Source organism: Anser anser (assembly GCF_964211835.1).
Source record: "Anser anser genome assembly, chromosome: 8".
In the NCBI taxonomy this organism is placed as follows: Eukaryota; Metazoa; Chordata; class Aves; order Anseriformes; family Anatidae; genus Anser; species Anser anser.
This window is the reverse complement of record NC_139728.1, coordinates 10231110-10253295: the sequence shown is the minus strand read 5'-3', so window position 1 is coordinate 10253295 and position 22186 is coordinate 10231110. Positions and strand designations below refer to the sequence as shown.

Below are 22186 nucleotides of genomic sequence, written 5' to 3'. Positions count from 1 at the left end.
CTTTTAAGTTCATTAGCTTTGTTCCACCCTCTACTTGGTATTTTAATATATGTTCTAAAACACTACTTGCATTATATTTCTGTCCCTGTGTTTGAAAATATTGGCTGGGACAGTTTTAGTTACCCTTGTATTATCTCTTGCTTGAGATTTGAGTATTAATATGATTTGGAGGAAGAAATACAGGTTCACATATTTACCATGCTGCTCACTGTAGAGCTGGGAAATTACTAACTTGACACCTTCCGTTTGTCTCTGTTTTCAGTTATGTGTGATGTTCCCTGCCAAATGGGGGTGAGTTATAGATGGGAACTGTTGGGGTTTTAATCTTTGATGCTGCATGTTATATGCAGAGTTTTTCAAAGGGTTCCAATTCTGTTTTTCAGATGAGAGTCTTGCTGTAGAAGTCAGCTTACGATGGAGAAATGCACGCCCCTGGCAGTCCTTGGACCTCTCAGTCACTCTGTAAATATTCTCTTGTTTTTTTGTTTTGCTTCCTTGTGTTCCGTGATCCTCTGTCTGCACCCACCTGCCCCTCTAAACAGCTTGCTGGAAATCGCAGCAGTGCTCCTGGAAGGAAATGTCAGTTTGCTCGGTGCACAGAACTGTGGGGATGCGTAGATGGGATGATGCTTGGAGGGCATTACACAGTGGAAGATTGCAAACAATTCCTGAGTGTGAATAATTTCCCCTGCCATCCTCCCCTTTGTGGTTTCTTTTTCTAGCTTGATTATGTTCAGATGACTTTAAAAAAAAAAAAAAAAAATCTCCCCAAATGCTGTTTTTTATTCCCACTTGATCTCTTCATACTCATGAATCCTGTTTTCGCATTGTTTTTGTTGTCTACTTTAATTTCTATTAATATGAACAATTTCTAAATGGCGTAGCAAGGTCTTTTTATTTCTTACATGCCCTCGTTTTTATTAAAAGACAACTTGTAAAATACTTGTAAAACGTGGTGCAAAAATGCCCTCATAATTTCTGGTTATGCTGTATATGTCTTTCACTGCGGTGACCCTCTGACCAAATAATATCTTCAGCCACTTAGATATCCTCATTATAACCATTAGGTTAAGTACTGAGGACAAAATGTACATACTGTACCTAAAGTTTCTAATCACAGTGGAGAGTTCAGATTGGTACTTTTTTGTTGTTGTTGTTGCAAACAATTCAGTTTCTCTGAGGTAGTTAATTGGTTCTTTGTGTATGCTCTCAGCCTCTTTTTTTACTTTTTGTTTGTGAAACCTCTTATCCTCTACATTTCAGTATTATCTTTTTTTTATAGATGAAAATGTGCAGAAATTCTACAAAATGCTTGTTTTTCTGAAGATTTTGATCTAAAAGTCATTTTTCCATTGCAAAGAAAAATCCCAACCAGCAAGCATGTGTAAATGAATCTGAAACTCCAGCTGAGCTCTGAGTCATGACTCTAAGTCCTAAGGTGAGAAGAGGGCCGCTGAGGATTATGTGGGGGAGTGAAACTTAAGGAAAATTGCATTAGAGACTTTCTGTTTGTTTGCCTGCTGGTTTCAAGGACTTCACAGCCACGGAGGTTAGAAACTTGTAATTATCCTTTAGCGCGATCATTGTGACTCTCATGTGATCTCTTGCTACCAGCAGCTGAAGCTTGGAAAAACCTCCTAAAATACTGTAAGACAAGGAAATTAAGGGGGTTTAGGAATGTTGCATTACACACCCGAACTTCCATCTCTTTGGAAGTGCTGGGGAACTGCTTTTTCATGGGTATGACCTTGGGTTCCAGGTGAAGAGCGCTCAGATATTTGTATGCGTGGAGCAACTGCAAAGCAAGCTGTTTTGTGCTAAAATGTGAGCTACAGAGTCTCACTGTGTCCTTAAACGTAGGATATGGTGTGTTGGCTGTCTAAGAAAAATCTCGTAAGCAGAGGAATCTGCAGCTGAGTGAACTGAACGTGATGTAGCGTTCCTGTATAGCTGGGGAGCTGGAGGCAGGCATGGGCACACCAGTCAGCGACCGTGATTCTAGTTTAATGCCTGAACGCCAGCCTTGTAATTGGAGGTTGCCAAAAATCCATCTGACTTTCTTTGGGCGAAGGAGGAGGGTTTCAAGTGTTGAAGTGCCCGTTTGATTGAGAAGGTGACGCTGGGGACACTGGTTTATTATGGACTGCCGAGGGCAGGAAATGCCAGGGCTAAACTTTAACCTTTCGGAGTCGAACAGAGGTTGTTTTTCTTTCCAATCAAATTGAGGCCGTTCAGGTCTATTCTGAGCTGTAGGCTCCAACCTTGAGAAACTTATTCATTGTGGGTCACTAATTACAGGCGGGAGGGAGGGCTGACATACCTCTCCTGGGAGATATGGTAGAAAGGTCACACGCAAAACAGTTAGGGAGAAATATATTTGTTTCTTCTGCAAGGCAGTCGTCTGGGACGTGAGCACTCCCGTGCTCATTTAGCAGGGGCGTTTATTGATGGTGAAATTAGCCCTTGGAAGTCTGCTCTTGTCATAACTTTTTGTGAAGTGTTGAGTATGGCTCCGTGTTCCTGCTAACGTAGAAGTTGTACTGAAAATATGGCAAATGAGTCTTCATAAAAATATTAATCCAAGTCCCGAGAGGGTTTGGTTTTCTAAGAGTCCAGGTATCAGTGCTGGAGAAATAAGTCCTCGTAACTCAAGGAGTTTGTCTCAGCACTTGTGGCAAGTCAGTAAAGATGTATTAGAGTAAACTAATGACGGAATTGGTGTAAGACTGGGAGAAATCACAGTGTGGCATTATTTTACAGAGGAACAGTAAAAACAGTATTCTGGGCTGCCCACGGGAGCGAAGCTGCCTGGCTGTCCTTGTGCACTGGGCAGGAGAGCCTGATGTCCTCTGCGCTGCCCAAGTGTCCCTGTGGCCCTGGGCAGGTCTGAGCCTCGCGGGGGAGCAGCTGGGACTTGCAGGGGACCTGCCCTCTGTCCCTGAGTGCTTCCTACGTGGTCTCTGCAGCCTCTGCGGGAGCTTCCTCTTGCATGTGTAAGCCTGGGGTGGAGAAGCTGGTTTGCAGTCACTCGTAGCCCCACAGGGAGCAATGAACACTTACGTTAGCTGTGCTTACAGCACGTTATTCCTTAGCTCTGCACTTACACAGCACCACTAAGCACCTGCTAATGCTCTGGAGCATTTTTAACCATGCATAGCTTGATTAAATAAAAACTGAGCCAGATATGCAAGGAAAATGTGGCTGCGTTCATGCAAAATCTGTGTGCCTGTAGCTAGATGGGGGTGACCGTAAGTGGGTGTTCTGTATCCAAGCAAGCTCCTGGTGATAATGTCACTTTGCTACCTGTGATTGTCATTGTTGGAACTGGGTAGGGCAAATACTCCCTCCAGGCATTAAAAATTTCCTTGCTGCTTTACAGAGATTAAACAAAAGCAAGGGATGTGGCTCCTGATCACAAGCAAGTCTCTTTGATTTACAGCCTTGTGGGCAAGAGCAGAGCGACTTACAAACACTTGGAGAGCAATTTATAGAGAGGAGCACAACAGCAATGAAACAGCTTTGGAAGGCTGCAAGGTGCTGATGAAACGCCTCTCCTGTACACCATTCCCACTGGGACCCCCTCTTGTAGCTACTGTGTAAGTTGTTTGAAAATCCACTGGCTTTTTGGAAGCTTAGGGCTGGGTATACACAAAGGGCAGGTGGCCCTATGGCCCCCAAGCTCCTAAGGAAAGGGTTGTTTCCCTGGCAGTGCCCTGATGCTGGGTGCAGCCTGTCCTTGGGCTCTGCCGAGATGGGACGTACTGGTGAGGCTGGGCTGGGGACATTCCTGGCTGGGAAGAGGCCACCTGAGCTGCACGTGAGGGCCAAGGCGAGAGAAGAGCATCGTTCTAAGTAAATTGTCAGCTGCCTTTCTGTGTGTCCTCCCCTCGCTCCTGCTTTCTCCTCACCGACATATCAGCGATGTTTATTAAGAGATGACAAGTCTATCAGGCCTCATAAGCAGCCTTTCACAAGGAGGAGATCTTATATCCAGAGAGCATCATCAATCTTGTCTCTGCTCTGCTCTTCTGAGCAGCTGATAGCGAACAAGGCTCCATCCTCTTCCCCCCTCCTTCCCACCCCTTCCCCTCTCCTCCCCTCCACCAACCCTCTGCAGCACAGCGGGAGCCAGCAAAAGAGAGATTTGATTTGCATAAAGTGTGTCTGGTGAAGAAAGGGAGGAAGCAGAGAGAAACCCAGCTTCTCTCGGAAAACAGCTTCGCTCTGTGAAGGCATCCCCCGCTGCCTGTGTCGGGGATGTTTTAGGGTTGGGGTGAAATGCACCCCGATCTGCTGCCCGCAGCTGAAGGCTGACTTGCTCCAGGGGGGAAATGCACACTGAGCAGGGTCAGCAGGCAGGCAGAGACCAGAAAATCACCATCCCTAGCTCAGGCTGATGCCGTACCGGTGGGAGCAAGGTGTAGGAGCGAGGCTGCGGTCCAGCTGTGGCCTCGTGAGCTTGCATCATCGCTGCTCAGATCTGTTGTGGCACATCCATGCAGCTCAGTGAGCGTGGGCTGGTGGAAGGGGTGTCCTGTGTGGGACAGATTGGTAGAGCAGCTATATTAGTATCCTCTAGCATGCAAAAAGAAGGGCCAAATCCAGGAAATACAGTGCAGGGGCTTATAAATCCCACCTGAGAGCAGGAATCGTCACATTTGTTTCCATTTCACAAAATTCATTGTGTCTTACAATTTTTTTTCCATATTTTTCACGTTTAATATTTGTGGTGAGCTGATGTATTGGAAAGCTGAAGTTACTTTTTCCTTCCTGAACAAACCAGGTTTCTCGTTCCCTCCTTTTCCTCCCTGTTTCCCCCTTCTTTCCTTCCTTTTTTCCCCTCACTTCCCTTCCTCACCTGTGCTTTTATCAAAAGACCCTGCCTGTCTAGGACTAGATTCTGTGGGTAGAGCCCCTCCCGAAAAGCCACCCAGTGCCTCTCTGTAACCCTCCTTCCATGGCTGGTGATGCTTAGGTCACTGGGGAGAAGACACGGGTTTGCTTTTCCAGCCTGTTAGGTAGCATAACAGTGAACTTACTCAACAAAGATTTTTATTTCTCGGTGTTTCCAAGAGTTTTTGAAGCGGCGTTTCTAGCAGTGAGAGAGGGGGCTGGGTGATCTGTGAGGGAGGTGGGTTTTGGGTGGTGGCAGCTGCGTGCACTGTGTGCACTCAGCTCCCCGCCTCCCACCGCAGGAGACAGCCAAAATCCTGGATTATGTATGTTTGATAAAGGTGATTTTGCAGCTATCAGGCTTGCAAGCGTGGGACAGAAACGTTGACACATTACGGTTAAAAAATCTTGCTAAAACTTGCATATCTGGTTTGTTTTCTTCCTTAGACTAAAAACTGTAGACAGTGCCCCAGATACAATCTGGATGCACCTCACCACGTTTTGCATAGACAGACAATTTCTCTTCGAAGACTTATCAGAAAAGCTGGCAATTTCAAAGGGTTCCCATTAAAACTTTATGATGGGAAATTGAACACAAACCTCGCAGAATATTCAAAGCATAAAAACTAACCCTGTGTGAAATTTCCCACCGATCCCTCTAGGAGGATGTGTACTTCCAGAGGAGGAGGCAGGAGTTTATGCTCCATTTTAAGACTCCTTGAGCACAGCCCCAACCGGGAGGGCAGAACAAGCCGCCTGTGTAACAGATCCTCGTGGGACATGTGGTGGAAAGAAATACGAGGCTTTCTTGGAGGCATTTGAAGTCTGATCTCGGTCCCTTGAGCTCGGTGGGAAAGCTGTTAGTGTGCACGGTGCAGCCGTGAGCGTGATGAGAGCTGAAGGGGTGCCGGGAGGACTGTGTGGCTTGGCATATGTATCTGTGCATCAGCGCTCGGAGCCCAGATTGCCTTGCAACTGTGAACAGGATTTGAGCTTAGTCAGGTTGAGCAGAGCTTCGATTAGCCACCCAAAAGCTTGCAGCTATCCTCCCTGCCACGTTCCCCAGCTATCCCCTGAGATGCACAGACTGTTTTGGGATGAAGCAGAGGGTGAAGTGACTCTTAAACTTTTTTGTAAGAATGCGATGTATAATTTGGCTTGTATTGAAACGTGGCTGGGACAGAGAATCGGGAAGAAGAGAGAGAGAGAGGCAGAAAATGGCTCTGAAATAAAATTAAACTTAAAAAAAAAAAAAAAACCTGTTAGAAAATTATTTGCATTAACTGGTTAGGCACAGAGGAATGGCAGGAGCTGAACCAAGATCCATTTGAGTCAGGCTGGTGTTTGTGATGGTTCCAGCCCGGTGTTTTAGTGGAAGGTGAAGGAAACTGTAGGGCAGGTGGCAGTGATGGTGACTCACTTCCCTTCTTCTCACTGTCTTTCAAAGGTCAGTTGAAGCCCTGGGGTATATGTCCCTTCCAAAACTCTCTAGCATTATGATTGTCATTAAACTTGCTGCTTATAATATGCCAACATTACCCTTTTAATGCATACACGTTCCCCTCCTGTCCTCTGTCTGCGGCTGTCTGACACATCTTCCCTCTGCCTGGCTCTGCCCCGCGCTCCCCGAATCCAAGGGCAGGCAGTGCCAGCACTGCAAACTGAGCTCTGCTTGCCGTGCTAGAGACGCAACAACTGCTGCTGCAGGTTTTGGTTTTGGGTGGTCTGTATTTTTCCAAAGGAAGCTGTTAGTTACCTGTTGGAGGCAAAGGCTGCTCATTCCTGGCTCCGTGGGGAGAGCCGGGCTTGCTGCAGCCTGCGGTGTCCCGCTCCCCGGAGAGGTGTGCTGCATTCCCGGCCGCTCGCTCCGTCACAGCTCAGCCTGGGCCACCAGCCAGAAGGGCAATTAGCACCGAGGGAATTTTATGCATTGCAAGTCTTCCATCAGCGCTGCATCTCTGTGGTTTGGTATTCAGGTGGCTTCACATGCTTCAGGTCTCTTCCCTGGAGTGAAGGGGCAAAGGGCTTTCTTACACCCATGCACGATTTGGCCATTCTTTCATCCCTCCCTGCTGCTTTGCTATTCAGTCCACTTACTTCCCTGAGCCAGTCCCTTGCCAGGAAGAGGGTGAGGTGGCTGGAACAGATCACCTTTTGTTCTCCAGGTCTCTAGTTCAGGTCCAGCTGGTCATTTCTCCGTCGAATGGGCTGAGTGGCTCAGCCCCTCGCAGACAGCCATCCATCACGGGCTTGCACGGCCTCGCAGCATAGGCATGGCTGGGGAGGCGGGCAGCAGCAGCTCAGGCGGCGGTGAGAGCTGGAATTACCTTCCTGTCCCCTGGGATCCACAGGTGGGCAAAGGTCACCTCCAGGAGAGGCTGCTGGAGAAGCACGTGAAGGAGCCTCCAGCTGGGGCTGCTGGGGGGCCAGAGGAGGGGGCTCCAGTCGCTGATGCTGCAGGTTTGCCAGCTGCAGGGACACCCTGGCTTTTTTTGGAGCTCTCCTGGGACGAAGTGTCTGTCTCCCTAGGAAGTGCTTCTGGTGCAGAAGTTGGTATGGTCTCTAAATCTGCTCCCCAGCAGCTATGTAGAATCTTACTACATTTTCTGTCTTGCTGCTATTCATGAGGAAGGGGCAGAGTTTTCCCCACCACTTTCTGTTAGCTCTGAAGTTCACAGTGGTTCTGGAGAGCCCCCTTCCTATACTAGAAATGCCACAGCATCGAGCAAGCCAACTTGGTGGCTGGCTTTTGCTCCTCCTCTGAAGTTCGAGCGCAGAGCTGGGGCTCTGGCTTCAAACACCAGCGCGGCTGCGGTTGTGCTGTGGCTGATGGGCCCTGCAGCCATTAATGAGCTCACAGGAGCGCTGCTCTCTCCTCCGCAACGCTGTGACTCACGTCTGACCGCGGAGAGGAGCAGCTGCAGCCTCCAGGAGAGCCCATAATGAGGCCAGGATCTCCAGCACGGGGCCTGCTTTCTGTCAGCTCTTGGAGGAGACCGTGGGTAATTACCTCTCCTGTCTGCTCTTCTCCGCTGCCGGCTTCGCTTCAGGTTCAAACGCTGGCTGACAGGGAGAAGGGCTTTTAGATACATAATTTAAAATTCTGATGGCATGTTGTCAGGTCAACATGCTGCAACATGGGAAGAGATTTTACATCATAAGGACTCCGGTGTCACTCTTGGCTACGTTGCTCGTCTGGCACATTTCTGCCTGTTTGAAGAGTACGTGGTGGGCGGATTTCTGGCTTCCTTGGGTTTCCCTGCTGGGGGGTTTTAGCCGTGCGTTGCCTCTTCTCTGCGGGCCTTCGAGGTCAGTGGTCGTCCCCTCAGTCTGGTGTCACACTGGGGATCAAGCAGGCTGCTCGGGTTTATTTAACCCCTTGCACGTGGGGAGCGCACCTTGGTTGTAGGGATGGGTTTGCTGGGTGGAAGGAGGGGACAGGCCGTGGGTCTGAGCCTCGGTGACAGGGCTCTGGGGACAGCGCTGTGGTGAGGCACAGCGGGGACTGTCTCCTGGAGGCCTGTGAGGAGGCAGTCTGTAGAGTCCTTGCCCTCTGAGGCTTGCAGGATCCTCTCAGGAATGGGGTAGCCGTGGTCGGCTGAGGTCTCCTGCGTGTTTTATATGTGGTACAAGGCCCTGCCCACGATGGCGGTGGGGCAGTGTGGGGAACGGGCACCGTGGCCGGTCCCTTCAGGTGGTCGGCCACACCGGGCGTGTGGCGCTGAGGCACCAGCAGCCTGCTGGCGTGACTCGGCAGGTAGGCCGGGATTTTAGCCATGTTCCTGCGCCTCCTGTCAGCTGCCTTTGCTCTTAAAGGCCGAGATACTGTAGTTACCTCCTGTGTGTGTGTGCACGCATGTCTATAAAAGTATACAGGCATATTTCAGTAACAGAAGGTGTTCCTGGTTTCTCCTTTCTCCTCTCCCCACCGTCTGAGGCCTCAACGTGTGGCTCAGCCACCAGGCTCTCATCTCGCTCCTGTTTCTCCATGAGCCCAGGGCACGTGGCCTCATGGTACGGGTGCCATTCCTTGCTTAGAGATGTGGTGCTTGGCTTCCTGGCTATGTGGGGTCGGGGCTGATGGTACCGTGTCCTGTAGCTCCCTGGCACTGAGATAAAAGGTTGCCATCTTCTGTTCTTGGAGGCCGGGCCTGTTCTTATGAACTCAACAGAAAAGCCTTTCATTACGGCTGACCTAAATACTGTAAGAAGATGTTTTGTAAGGGTTCAATATGATCTTTTACCAGTTTGTGTGCACAATCTTGGCTTAAATAGGTTTAAATCTGTGCTTTAATTGGCCCCTGTGTCTCCAGTCTGTTCTTTGAGAGCCAGCTGATGTACGCTTTGCTGTGCAAAGGAGCATCCAGTGGGAAGGGCATTACCTGGCCATCAGAGGGAAGGATCTAGGCATAATGTCTTCACCTGCCGTTGGTAGGACTGGCGAATTTCTGCTCTGCAAGGACACTTCTCATATGCTGCATTTTGCTCTCCCAAAGCCAGCACAACTGCCTGGATGTTTTGCACAACAGCCTTGCTGGAAAACAAGCCTAATCAAATAGCAGGGTCTGGCCCTGATGCGGCCTGAGAAAATTCCTGCTCTGTGATGGTGAACCAAGGGACCTAACTTCTGAATAACTATCTCCTGTTCTTTTTTTACTGTGCTAGAAGAGAGCATATCTAGTGTGATTCCTGCTGAGCAGACCTTGATAAAGCAATGACACAGATCTTCTGCAGAAAAGGAAGAGCCCTAGTGGAAATTGATGCAGAAGAGGCAGATGCAGGTGAGTATGTTAAGCTGGGGGAGCAGGGTGGGTCTGTGCTGCCTGTGAGCCAATGCAGGTGGGACACAAAGGGTGAGTGATGGCCTTTGCATGCCTGAGTGCAAAGGTTCAGCTTCAGTCTTGATGTTTTTCGTTGTTTGGTGCCCACCACCTCCCCTGCCTCTGCACGGTGTGCTGGACATGCACTGCAGCGTCTGCATCCAACTGCGTGCCCGTGACTGGCTTTCTAGCTGAAAGTTCAGGTTGAACACAGGCATCAGACACACCTGCACTGAAGCCGGGGTGGCAGGGTGGACAGCACTGCTGAGGAAAAACGTTCTCCAGCAGTAAGGTTCCCACAGCAGCCTGGATCTGGGGCTGTGTTTAGGAATGGGACCAGGGTGGTGTCTCTGCCTGAACTGAAGGGAGGCTGAAACACGATTTGGAGGGGGCATCCCAGCCATAAAGCAAATGCCTGGGGTTTGGGGGTTGGTGTTTGGATTTGATAGTGTTGTTTTTTTTTTTTTCCTTCTTCTCCACGACTGTTACCCTTTCAGCCAGGAGATGGCTCTGGAGCACGCTGTGGAGCTGGGCACATCTCAGCGTGCAGTAGCCAAAGCGACAGGGAGAATCTGTGACCGTCACCAGTTTACAATGGAAGGCAGATGGCCGTTCTTCTAGCTTCCAGACGGGTTGCGTGCGTGTCCTCTGACACACATATGCAGAGGCAGCTTCGATGCATTTCCAAATGCTCCTGACACTGTGTGCTCTGATGCAATGTTTAGGAAGTGGTGAACATGCTTCTGGTGCTGGTAACATAAGCTTGGCTCAGGCTGTCCTTTGGGAGCTGGGGGCGACTCCAAACACGCGTCATACCAGATGTAGGCTGTTCTCAAGAGCTCCAGACCTGCAGAGAAAGTTGTTGTGCAAGGCAGCCGTTCTGAGCACTCTGAGAGGGAGCTGTCTTTGTGCTTGCCACAACCCCCTGGGGAAATGTAGGACAAAAGGGGCAAAGCAAGGAAAGCCTTGACAGAAGAAGCACAGAGGAGCATGACTGCTATCTAGGAAGGCAGTAGCAGGCCAGGCTTTGGAATCTGTGCCGAAACTTACGTCTGGGGCATACAGGGCTGCTAAATCTAAAGGACTCGCTTTGTGTCATTCTTGGGCAACAGTATGCAGAGGAACACTTAATATCTGGAAAACTCTGACACTTAGTCCTCCTGTTTGTGGAGAGCAACATCACAGTAGCCCAGGGCTCTTCTCATGGTTGAAGCCTTGGGAAGCCCTGGAATCAGGGAGTCCCTGCTCTTCTGTTAACACTGTGGTGTGGCTCCTCGAAGAAGGTGACTCTGGGGAGAAGTTGGCAAACAAATCCACAAAACCCACGAGAGGCACACCCTCATGTATACACCCAGATGTGCCACCCTTAGATGTGCTTCTGAAGAAACTTAAAGGAATTAGCTCTGGAAACCTAACTTACTGTGCACTTCGCTGTTTCCTTGGAGCTCAGAGAGGGACCTTTGCTAGCAGAAACTGGAATTCGCTTTTTGAGGAGCAAGGAGGATAGTGAAAACCCAACAGGCCTCAATTCTTCAAAGGACATTTAAGAAACAAGCCTAGAGCTTCCATGGACCAGAACAGAGATGTGCTCGTTTTATTTCATGGAAGCACCATTTGGACTCCATTTGGAAGATCAGGTAGGGGATGAGGAGAGAGAGGGCTGTTAGCTGAGAAGTTGCCCCATGACAGAAGGGAGAAGGGCGGTGTGGTGGGCATGGGGAGGCTTGGAAGGAAGCGTGGAAGCTTGAGACCAGGGAGTCCTGGCAACAGAACTGTGAGCTTTCAAGGATTTTGAAGTTTCCCCTTCCCAAACCTTTTGACTCCAGTGACCTACAAACGTCAAGGCAAACACCCGCTTGCACAGAAAGCAAATTCTGTCCCTGTGCTTGGCTGGGCAGGAGGAGATAGAAGACTTTAGGGATGCATTCCTGACACTTAGTTGGCCTGGTGGCTGTCCCATCCCCACAGCATCTCTCCAACCCCTGCGGCCCTAAGTGTGGCAGTTCGTGGCTCTCAGCATGCTGCAGCCTCTGCTTACGTCTGGGATGCTTTTGGTGCTCTGGATGTGTGCCCCCAAGTCCTCGTGTCCTCTGACAATGGTGCTGGGTCAGGACAGTGCCTTGGGGGAGCTGCCTTTGCTGACTGAACAGTTGCTTGCTCGGACGGGGACAAGTTGTGCTCAGCATCGCTGTCAGCTGGTTGCGGGGAGCCCCGAGGTTTGGCATTGGCGTCCTTATAGCCAGCTGCAGTGTTAGGCTGCTGCAATTAGCGGCTGATTTGCGTGTGCGCCCTGGTCAGGGCAACGGCCAGAAGTCATTGGGTCCGTGTTAGGTGGCTGTCGTCAGAAAAACACAACGCAGTCCCTCGGACGAGATGCATGAATTTGCCTGGACTTCTGGAAGTGACAACCTGTAGCAAGCAGAGGAGGGCAGAGCACACTCGCTTAAAGCACGCTCTTATGGAAATGTATAAATGCAGATCCAGTGCTGCTACTGAAGCTGTAGCCTTGCGTGCTGGTTCAGGGCTTGTCGCGCTGCACACAGACGGTCCTGCCCAGGAGAACATCTGACAAAGCTTTGTCTCTTTATCTCCAGTGCCCCAGCTGTGCCGTTGGCAGTGCAGGCCAGGCATTCGGTGCCCTTTCCAATGGCTGGGATTTGATGGGAGCCTTGCACTGGCTTTGTGGACTCGGAGATAAGTCCTGTTGACCCGCAGGAATCTGCGGCGGGACCGAGGACTGCAGCTGAACCTCAGCCTCCTCTGCCGATCGCCCGTCTGCAGCCAGCCTCGCCTGGCTGGGAGCCAGCGGCTGCGAATGGGCCCCGCTGTGAGACACTGATTGTTCTCCATACCCTATTTATGGAGGCGAGAGTTGAAGGAAGAGCAAGAGTAAGGGTTTTAATTCAACTCCACGCTCTCCGCTGTCTACTGGCTTGCAGTATACCACCGGTGCCCAGAGTAGAGCGGAGAAAGAGGTTTTTTTTTCAGCACTGCTGCTCACAGTCTTCAGTCTGGAAGAAGACTTTGTTGTTTTGTTTTTTGTTGTGGTCTGTAGGGTAAGACCCACCTCTGCAGTCTGAGAACTTGCAGGTATTGAACTTCAATCCAAACTTGTTGCCGTATTTCAAAGTGCGCAGTGAAGCCTGTCAGAGCTAGAGAGAAAGGGAAGAGATTCCCCAAGCTCCAGGTGAGGTGCAACTGTAATTCAGCCTGGGTTGCTGGATGCAGAGTCCGCTGTGGGCTGTTGGAGGAATACACGCTCTGCTAGGGTTAAATGCTTACATGAAATCAATAGAAGTTTTATGGCCACCACGTGACTTCAGCTGGAACTCTGCCACCCGTAATAGAAGCTGTGTTAGGTCTCCCCCCTCCAACTACAGGACAGATATATTAGTCTAGACAACTGAGAAATAGTGGTATATTGGGAGGCTGCGTTTTCATTATGTAAATGGAGCTCTACAGAAGGATTAATTGATTATTCAGTTACTGTGGATCTGTCTTGGACGTCCTGGCAAGATGAGAGAACCTGATGGAAGCTCTCCAGTGATGCTGTGTGGTAGTACAAAGGAGTCCTTGAGCATCGCCTACTCCCCTCCAGACAAAGCACAGCACGTTCACGTCACTCGCCCTACGAGGGGACTCGCATCCCAGAGTGGTGTGGGGGTTTTTGTGCTTTGTGCATGGTCCGTGTGCTGGTACGGCCAAAAGACTTGCAAGGGATAGCCAGAAGACAACCTGCTTCAGCCTACAGCAGTGCTGTTTGGAGGGCTGCTTACCTGTTGGTGGATGTTGCTGATGGCCCCTGGAGACCATCCAGAGGGCCCACGGGGAGGTGCGTTGCTGCGAGTGCTGGGAGCTGGGTGAGATGAATCCACTTGTGGACACTGGATTCTAGCTGGAAAGCAAGCACAGTGTTAGCTCAGCACTGCAGGGGAACGATACAGAAGCAAAGAGGGGCAATGTTTTGAAGGCAGGTGTTGGGGAAAGGAGGGGACCACAATGTGGACAGGCCTGGAGATGTATTTCACGGACAACCCAAGAGCCCTTGAGAGAAATTAGAGTGGAGAATTTGATGCTGCAGGTGCATGTAGAACCACTTAGGTATCCAGGTCACTGTCCATGGCCAGCTGTGTTCAGCAGGGATCAGGTGCTGAGTGAACGATGCCGTTCTCTTGCTCTCCCTTCCGTGCTCAGCATTTTGAGGCAAAGAAAGGGGTGGCTTTCCTGTACGCGTGCTGAAGGTCTCCACTGCTTTCTGCACCAGACAGGGTGTCGAGGTGGGGGGCAGCTCAGCAGCACCTCTGCTCCCTCCTTGACGTGCTGGAGGGCGTAGAGTGTTTTTGTAGGTAAGCAAGCAGGGCTGCCACATCTTTATAACTAGATATGTCCCTTCTGGCCAGGATAAGACGTTATAACAAAGCGAGTATTAACCGACTCGGAAATACCTGTAGTGTCCTCCACAACGATGAGAAATGGATCTGCACAGTCTGTTGGACTCGGGTTGCTGGAGGAAGAAAGGCCAGCTGTGGTGAGATGGATGCACTCACTTTCTGCTGTCCTGTTGCATGGCATATAATTGCTTTATGGTCCTCTGTTGTTCCAGAACCGTTTTGATACCGCTGCCCAGATCAAATTTTGAGAAGAACATTTTAAAACAGATCGTAGCCTTTGGCCTGAAATTCATCACCTGTGGAAACTTTTACAAACAACCCTGACATCTGGAGAGTGGGTGGGGAAAAGCTGTGATATTGGCCAAATGAAAATTTAGATTCTTTTTCAAGTGGGTAAATGCAGTTGCTGGAACAAAGTGTCTCTTGATTTGAGTGGGAAACAACCCTGAGTTGTTCTAGTGTTGAAAGTACGACGTTTTCAGTTTTTAATTTGCCTTGGAAGGCCTGATTATGCTGGTGAAAGAGGAAAACTTGCCTCTAATTCCATGCCTGTAAAATGGGAAAAACACCATTCAGCACAGCTCCTGGAAAGTTTGCAGACTGTTTTGTGGTCCTGCTGGGAACAGGGCAAGGAACTATCTGGAGAACAAAATAAAGGCCAGAAGTGATGAGATGCTCAATTTTCGGTGTGAGGAGAATAATCTGTGGTCAGCTGCCCCTCTTATCACGGGTGATAGAATTACGCTAGAGCACTGTCATGATAGATGTTAGGGTGGCTTTTTAGATGTTGAAGCCAGCTGAAGAGACAGGAGAGATCCTCTAATTGTTACACCGGCAGGTGTCTGGGTCAGGGCTTCCACTGCAGGTGGAATTTACATAATTTATTTTATCTGCTGAGGCTTTGTTCAGTGTTGGCTACGTAAAGGCAGTTCAGCACATGCTTTCTGCTGGCATGCCTTGTGCTTCCCTAGCTCTGGGCTTTTTCTGAGATGGCCCAGCACTGGGGATTTAAATGCAGTGCAAAACTTTGCAGACGTGAGGGTTTGCTTGCAAGACACGGATGCATTTCCACATCCTGTCTCGTGGATTCCCGAACAAAGATGTTTACAGGAGGGAAAAAAAAAGCGCTAATGCTGTACTAGGAGGGGGGAAAGTATAATGTATTCTTAAAATGTTTATATGTCAGCAAAATGCCTGCAAACCATTCAATAGATTAATCCTGTAGCTGGCCTAAAAGGAATGGATTTCTAGCCATAACTGAGATTGGGAAAAATTGATTTCCATGTTCTTGTTGACTGAATAAGATAAAAACAACTGCCTTGGTGCTCATTACCTGGCCAAGTATTCAGATCTCTGCTGCGGAGCTGCAGTCGGTTTGAATACTAGACCAGTGCAGCCCAAGGCTGATGAAAAGGGGCTTTGCAGGAACCAAATCTTAAACCTTTCTCCTGCTGGAAATGGGACTGGCAGCAGAGCGCAGCTGCTAAAATACCTCGTGGCTTTGTATAGATGTCTGGCCAGGTGCTCTGGTCTTTCAGCCAGAACTACCAAGGCACTTCTGATAATCAAAAATGTGAGTGGGGAAAGGTCCTGGGCTAATTTTTCTACTTCAGAGAGCTGCTGCTAGAGATGATGCATGCCTTGCCACCTGGAGTCTGGCTATTAATTCAAGCTCTTGAACAATGTCTTAAACTCTTTGGGATAACTACTGCTCCTTGGCACTCAAAGCCGTCCGTCACAGTCGGATTTGGAAGCGGGAAATGGTGGTTGGCCAGCGCTGCTGGTGGAAGTCCTTACACTGTGCTTAGGTGGTATAGAGCTTGTACCATCCAGGGGACTTCTCTGAAGTTATTTCCTCTAGATATACAAATCTCACTTCAAAAAGAAGCAATTTAAGGTACGTGCTCAGGTACCTATTCAGGGAGAATATTTGCAATTTCAGTGCTAAGCAGCTCTTAACCGGGGGAATAATGAGCTCATGTCGTGTTTTGGGTTGGAAAGGCTTGTTGCTTTCCCGGCCTCTGACAAAAGTCCCCAAAAAAGATGGGAGAAAATGTGCTGGCCTGGTCTTCCCCAAGTTCTTCCGGGCTGGCTGGGCTGTCCTCTCCCACTGGGCGCTGTGTAGGAGGGCTGACTGGCCCAGGGCAGGACGTGGACAGCAGCCGGTGTCATGGTGTGAAGGAACTCCTGTACTCACACGTGCAGAGCCCTTCAGCGCAAGAGATGCCATCTAGGCAATACTTTGTGTCTTATTTGCTCACAAATGAGCAGTGAACAGGGGTTTTGCACTTACGCCTAGCGTCCAGTGCACCAGCTTTGATTGATCAGGCTATAGGCATGACCAGGGAGTAGGACTGTTCCGCGTGGCCTAATCAGTTTCTCATTTCTGTCTTGTTTTAAGTACAGCTGGAACTGTCTGTGAAAATCAGCCCAACCATCTCTTCAAACACTTGGGACCAAGGGCGATCTTCTAGGCTTCATTATTACACCATTTCAGGAGCCTTCCTTTCCCCTGGGGCTGGCTCTGCTTGGAGCGCTCTCATGCAGGAAGCAGGAGAGGTAAGCAATACAAACTCAATTTGAGGTCTGGCGAATCCAGACAAATGCCTCTCAGATCCCCTGTTCCTTGTGCTGTGGATTAGCCCATGTGAAATGGTAAATCCCTGTCCTAAAATTCCTCAGGCAAACTGGGATTCGTGGCAGTTTGTTGACTGACTGCAAACAGATCACTTGATAACTCTCCATATTATTGACATAACTCTAAAAATACGCTGCAAAAGTGTAAATAATAAATGTGTAGTATCTGCACTGGAGCAAGTAAACACCGCCTGATGTTGTCTGATACTTCGCTGGCAAGGTGTCCTCAGCGATGCTCCAGCAGAATAATTTTCCAAACGAGTGGCTTGCGTGACAGGTGGATGTGCTGAGCTAATGCAGCCACTGGATCTGGGAGAGGAGATGCGTGGGGCCGGCGTGGTTTTGTGCTGGAGACGGCAGCGAGCAGAGCGCCGCGGGTCCCCTCCTGCCGGCTTGCAGCGGCTCCGCGGAGAGGTGTGAGAAAGCGCCTGGCAAGCGCGCCCCGGGCTCGCCGACACGGGTGTGTTGCTAAAAGCTTTTTTCCTGTGCGGTGGGGATATATCCGCTTCTGAGGCTGAATGACACGCTGATTAATAATTCACGCCGCCAGTATCGACTGGCGGGAGCTAATCCGAGAACACCTCAGCGAAAGCCGTTTGTGCCTTTGCCCTGGGTGAAGAAGCTGCCTTCCTGCCCAGGTGCTGGGGTCAGAAGGCTGTCTCCTGCCGGCGAGGTGGCTGCTGGTACGTAGCCAAATCCTTCCAGACCGGCAAGCCTACCGGCCAAGACTGTGCTCCTTGTTACCCAGAGCGTGCTCCGTTCTGCTGCTTTCAGGGCTGTCTCCAGGTGGCTGGAGCCCCAGGCTGCTAAAGAGCAGCTTCTGCTGCAGTTCATAACAGCTGGACTTGTGTGCCTGCTGTCCCAGAGATGCTGGGACTTGAAATCCTCCTGTGACAGGATGCTCTCTGGAGTCAAATGTTGGTTGTCTGATCCTCTGCAGTCACTGTTCTGCCATATTGCTTCGTGTAGGCACTACCTACAGTCTTCCCGGGGGTTGTGAGGCAGGAGAGCAGAGGTCTTCTTTCCTTGACCATGCAGAGACAACAGAAAGTCTGAAATTTCCTTGGTGTCTGAACACTCTGGGGTTGTACAATAACAGTCTGTGATGCCTGCATTCATGGGTGGCAGACAGAACAGCGATGTGTCCAGGAATCCTTGGGAAACAGTAGAGCCCCCCTACCCAAATCTGCCTTTCCCTTCTCCTTGTCCTGGCGCAACACTGCAGTGACTTTTCCAAATAAGATGTAAAGGGAGCTGATGGGGTTTTGCAAGCATTAGGCTCCGTAGCACTGTTAACAAGAACAGGGATGTTAACCTTGGATCCCTGCCCAAATTGAAATGGATATAATCTCTAAATGGCTAATACCAAAATGAAATCCACTTACAAGGAATGTTTGTTCCTTCCTTCCCTGCAGCGCTGATGTGTTGAGCACAGAGGGGACAGCAAGCTGTGGGTGGATGAATTTTATCTCGGCTGGATGAAGTGTCTGGGTGCCACTGCCCCTGGAACAGGGTCATGCTGCCATCCAGCGCTGTGGGACAGGGCACCAGGCTGGAGGAAGGCTTCAGAGCACTGTGCTCAGAGGTGGTGTTCCTCTGCCCACCCTGGCCTGGGGGAAGTGACTGCTTTCTTGGGGGCTGTGGTTAAAAGGAGCCTAGGGGACTACACACCACGAGGAAAGGCTGTGAGCCAGGAGTTTGGGGAAGGCCAGTGCCTCAGTGCAGCTTTACTTCCCTCCTGTGCATTGAGGTTGGGTTGCTCCATCACCCAGGGGGCGTGTGGTGGCATAGTTTGGAGATGCAGAGCTGCGATTCATCGTGTCTTAATGTCTGGGTAAAGTCTGTGCCTGTGTCAAACGCTTGTGTGGGCTGTGGTCCTGTGGAAAGGAGCCTTAGGGGTGCTGTGGCAGATGTTAGCCACTGGGCCACTGAAAGAACATGGCTTGGGGATGACAGAGGCACAGGGCTCCTTCAGAGGCTCCTGAGAGGGTGAGCAGGATGAAGGGGCTGAGCAGCACTGGGGCACTTCGAGTGAGCCCGGATGAGGTCTCACCCCCATGGTCACACTCGGGGGCTGCAGGAGAAGTCAGGACAGCAGGCATTTCCGTGCCACAGTGCTGCCACGTGCAGCAGGCATGGGTTGGTAAGTGAACACAGCGCCGTGCAGCTTGCGTGCGTGTGTGCGGTGCGGCAGAACAAGCTGGGCGTCTGCACCAGCACCGCAAACACTCGCTGCCGGGCTCCGGGGGCTGGCAGCGTGCCGGGGCAGTGCAGGATCTCACCGCCGTGGCCGTCCAGCAGGACCACACCAAAGCCTGGGAAGATGCTTGCAACTTCAGCGTCTGCAAACACTTGCTCTAGCTAATGCAAATGTTGCTTCGGAGATGCTGAGAGGTTTTTTTTTTTTTCCCCCCTCTTAAAAAGAGCATATGTTCTCACTACTAACAAGCAGGTTTGCGAAGAGTCTATTTTTAAGATGATTACAGGGTATCAGTAGCTGTTCCAGTGTCAACTGTCGGTTTTGTTTCCTTGTCGGCAGTAAACTGTTGGCAGGTTTGTGCACCAGAGGTTTACTCCTTCCCAGCTGTAATTGCACAGCACAGAAATTATCACTTGCTCTGTGCCTGCCTCTGCTGCTTTCTCCCTCTGAGCCTGCTGTTCGCAAGCAGCTCCTCCACATGCTTTCTACCCGGCGAAGAGCTGTGTCGTGGCATCTCCTGCTGGCAAAAGGCAAGGCCTGGGTAGCTCTAACAGCAGAGACGAGAGGAGATGTGGCTTTATAATACACGTGTACTCCATGGAGGTGCCTTCCACGTTGTTCCACAGGGAAGGAGCCCAGTTCCTCTAGAACCCAGCTCCTCTCCCGGTAAGCTGAGCAAAAAGGGTGTTGTTTTTTTGCAGGCAGGCAGTTTTCCCCCTGTGTGTCCGTGCTTATAACCAGCCCCAGCTGGGATCTTTGGGGTGGCTGCTGTCCTCGAGCTGGCGTCAGGCTGTGTGTGTACCCGGCAAATAGCTCAGTTGTTCCGTGCCCTGGATCCCCGTTTGACTGGCAGGGCAAACAGCACGGTCAGCCTCCGCAAGGCTTTTCTCCACACGGCCGCAGAGAATCTGAAGTCCTCTGAAGTGCTTTTGTGAAAGAGGCTCTGAAGTCCTGCTGCTGCTGCAAAAGCTCCTTGCTGCAGGGCACCGAGCGTTAACTCGCGCCATCCCCTTCGTCCTGCTGCCACTGCTGGACCTGCAGTGACTTATGGGGGAGGAAACAAATAGGATCCTTGATTGAGAATTAAGGAAATCGCACTGTAAACGCTTGCATCCTTTTTTTTTTTTTAAGAGTCTAAATAAACCCATGATTTGTGACGGCAGTCCTGCACACAAAGAGGTGACAAGGGAGCGCAGTGGCGGTGTGAAGCATCAGCCACTGGGAGGATGGCTCAGAAGTCCCGTTCCTTACCCCGCAGGACGTGTCTGGTAGGAAACGGCCACTTGGAGCACACTTGCTCCTTTTCCCTTGACACGGTGGGCGGCCGTCACTGCGACAAGGGTGCGAGGCCTGCTCCCTGTCCTTGGCACACCTCTGCCTTCAGACTCAGCCTCCTCCCCCCTTGTCCCCCACGCCGAAAGTTTCCGAGTGCCACGGAAGCGATGGGAGAGAAACAATTGTTGTGTTTCCCAGGCTGACACCTCCCGCTGAGCAGCCTTCCCTGCAGGAACGGCAGTCCTCTCGCGTTACTCTGGGGACACGATGCCTCGGTGCTGATGGGACCAGACAGGATCCGTCACTGTGCTGATGTGTCTCCTCCACAAAATATCCTAAATGACACCAGTGTCTGAGAAACAAGGAACAAAGAGCAAACAAACAAAAAATATCTGCTCCGTTTGCTTCCCTCTGGTCATCTCTGTCAGCCAAATCTGGAGAGGGGACTGTGTGTGGGCTTTGGCTGAGGAAAAGGGCTTGGGTTTGGGGATTCTGCTGGGGTTGTGAAGTGGGTTGGCTTTTTTCACATGGGACCAAGCAGCCTCGCGGGCCAGAACATTGCTTTGGCTGGACTGTGTGTATGCATTGATCTGTGCTTGTTTTTAGCTTGTTGTTAGAGTACAGGATCCTCTGGTGCCATAGTGAGTCCCTTGTGGTGGGACAGAGGAGATTGGGTGTGGGGCTCAGTATTTTTCATGCTACAGCATATGGCCACAGAAGAAAAGTCCTCAGAAAGACCTTGCCAAGGTCGTGTGAGTCTGTCTCTGTGCCCCAAGGCAAGATCAACTCTACCTATGTCGTTTCTGCACTAATCTGTTTTCAAAGACCCTTAGGGATAGAGGTTATTCAACCTCTTCCTGGGCTTCTAACAAGAAAAACATAACAGGCAAGAAGTGTGGCTTCCTCCCCCCTCGATGTCTGACCTAAATCTTCCTTGCCTCAGTATTTACCCTGCCGTTGATGTTCTCTGTGAGAAAACCATTCCCTTCCTGTTCCTAGCAGCCTGTTTGAAGGTTGCTGCAGTGTCTCGCCTCGCTGCTGCTCTTGGATCAATGAAAACCCACAGGGATGGCTGTGCTCCTGTGCAACACGTCCAACAGATGCGTCACCGCTGGGCTTGCTCTTTCCAAATGTCCATTTTTGTCTCTAAACAGGGCGTCCAGAACAACAGACTTGTGATGAAAATCAGCCCTTTACAGTAAGGTCCTGAAATGTTCTTCTTTGAACAAGACTCATGGAGAACCTTGCCCAGTTGAGGACACTGACATTAAACCTTTAAGGCCTTAGCCTTTGAGAACTGCATGTCCTGTTCAGTTGGGCAAGGAGATTTCTCCCAGATGTGCCTTTCGTTTTGAAGACAGATAGCAGGATTTCCCCCTCTTTATATGGACAGCTGCTTCTATTTTCTAGCTTCAGCAGTGAAGGTGCTTTAAAGTTGGGTGGCTTAATACTCGTGAAACAGTCTAGGCTGTTCAGCTTCATGGGATTTAAGGCTGACTTTCTGGTTTTGTGTCCTGAATGTGGTAGAAAGACTCCCTTTGCTTTGCCTGGAAGCCATTTCACACTTAAACCAATCCATACTGAGAAGGTGAATTGCTGGCTTGACCCTCCCTTCATTTAAGTTGCACCAGTTGTGAGTTGTGTGCTCTCTGACGGCCTCTTCTTGTGTGTGACAGCATTATTTTGGGACCTGCCCTGATCGCCAGGGGATTTGGGTGGCAGCACTTCGAAGTGTGACGGAAGTACCTGTTGGTGGAGAGAAGGGAGGAGAAAGGCCAAGGCGAGCTGAGGAGCCCTGCTGCAGGAATTGGCAGTGTGTTTCACTGAGGGAAGGAGACTACCAGGGACAGGACAAACAGCCTGCAAACAAACAAATTATGTCAGGATAGCTACACTAAAATCCTGCAAGGTAAAGTCTTTCTGGCCTTGTAGGCCAGCCCTGGGCAAGCCATTTTTTGTGGACTTCAAAG

General features: G+C 50.4%; 1 protein-coding gene across 1 annotated transcript in view; it reads left to right on the top strand.

Annotated features, from left to right (window-relative positions):
- The window catches only part of NUF2 (NUF2 component of NDC80 kinetochore complex), a 145249-nt gene that overhangs the window by 48587 nt on the left and 74476 nt on the right, over nt 1–22186 (top strand). The window contains exons 24-28 of the mRNA XM_083845765.1: nt 384–462; nt 1283–1438; nt 3440–3596; nt 9559–9674; nt 16511–16663. The gene's annotated coding sequence lies outside the window, so the exon portion shown is untranslated. The remainder of the gene's footprint in view (nt 1–383; nt 463–1282; nt 1439–3439; nt 3597–9558; nt 9675–16510; nt 16664–22186) is intronic.